We start from the raw sequence: 1,333 nt of genomic DNA, 5'->3' as shown, positions 1-1,333 counted from the left end.
GTTTGGCCTTTTAACACCAAGTCCCTGGGAACATGTCAGGTTAGATTCCTGTATCTGCATGTTGTAGATTTTGCTGAAATATGAAATGATGTGCTGCACTAACTGTTAAAGACTTTAACTATCCCAGAGGTTCAGACCTGAAAACATTCTTCACCAGGACCTCTGGAGAGCTTCTGCAGGTCTTTCAAACGGCATTTATTTTAATCCAGAAACTAAAATGTTTGCCAAGAAACCTACAATCCCCCATCTGAGCTCATTAATATTCCATCTTCTTCTGCTGCCTCCATGTTGGACCAGCTGTCTCCATTTCTCCCTACAATCCTCCTGTCTCTAGATCCGGCTGTCTGTCTGTCTGTCTGTCTGTCTGTCTGCCTGTCTGTCTGCCTGTCTGTCTGTCTGTCTGTCTGCCTGTCTGTCTGCCTGTCTGTCTGCCTGTCTGTCTGCCTGCCTGTCTGTCTGTCTGCCTGTCTGTCTGCCTGTCTGCCTTCCACTGACTTTTCTCTTCCAGAAACGTCCAACATGTGAGGGCTGATGAAGAAAGTGAACCTTATTCCTAATTGCGTCTGAACCCGGATGTCCTGGTCGGGTCATCCACCATCACCTGACTGATGACTCACTTTTTCCTGGAACTAAATACTCTGATGACTGTTTGTCTTTAAACACCATCATCATCTCCTCGGTCCAGTTCATGCCGACACCAGCGGCCCTTGGCTCCACCTGTGGCCGAGACAGCTGGACCTGAACACGGCCAGCTGCATCCCTCAGACCCGGTGACTGTCAGCTGACAGACATAACGGTTAGCAGCACAGAGGCTAGCTAGCTGACAGCTAATAGAAAGGGTTCATAATTCTGAGAGGTGTCCCGGCTAAGTCTGAGCCCTCCGGCCATCACAGCCCCAGATAAAAGCATTTCACCCTCCAACCTCGCATCCTCAGCCCCACAGACCCGACCAGCTAGCTCCGTTACCCGCTCCAGATGAGCGGCTAAAGGTTAGCACGGAGCGCTAACGTCCTCCGGCAGCGACTCTCCGCCTGGCCGCCGCTCCCTTCAGGTGTGCCTGCTACCTGACAGTCACMCTGCTGACCAACGAGGAGCCTCCAGCCGCTCCTTCTCACCTGCATCCGGTGGAACTCCTCCTCGGACAGAGCCTGCGACGCCGCCATGTTCCCGGAGAGCTGCTAGCTAGCAGGCTAGCAGCGGCGAAGATGGGCAGAGAGGACAGAGGTCTCACTCTGACACTGCGACGCAGCTCAGAGCCCAGGTTTCTGAGCTCATTCCAACTGCCAGGCTCCCGTCGACTCGTCTCCTGAAGGGGTTTCTTCTTCTTCTTCTT

This window comes from Poecilia reticulata, unplaced genomic scaffold (assembly GCF_000633615.1).
Source record: "Poecilia reticulata strain Guanapo unplaced genomic scaffold, Guppy_female_1.0+MT scaffold_253, whole genome shotgun sequence".
NCBI classification, from domain to species: domain Eukaryota; kingdom Metazoa; phylum Chordata; class Actinopteri; order Cyprinodontiformes; family Poeciliidae; genus Poecilia; species Poecilia reticulata.
This window is presented reverse-complemented; position numbering follows the sequence as displayed.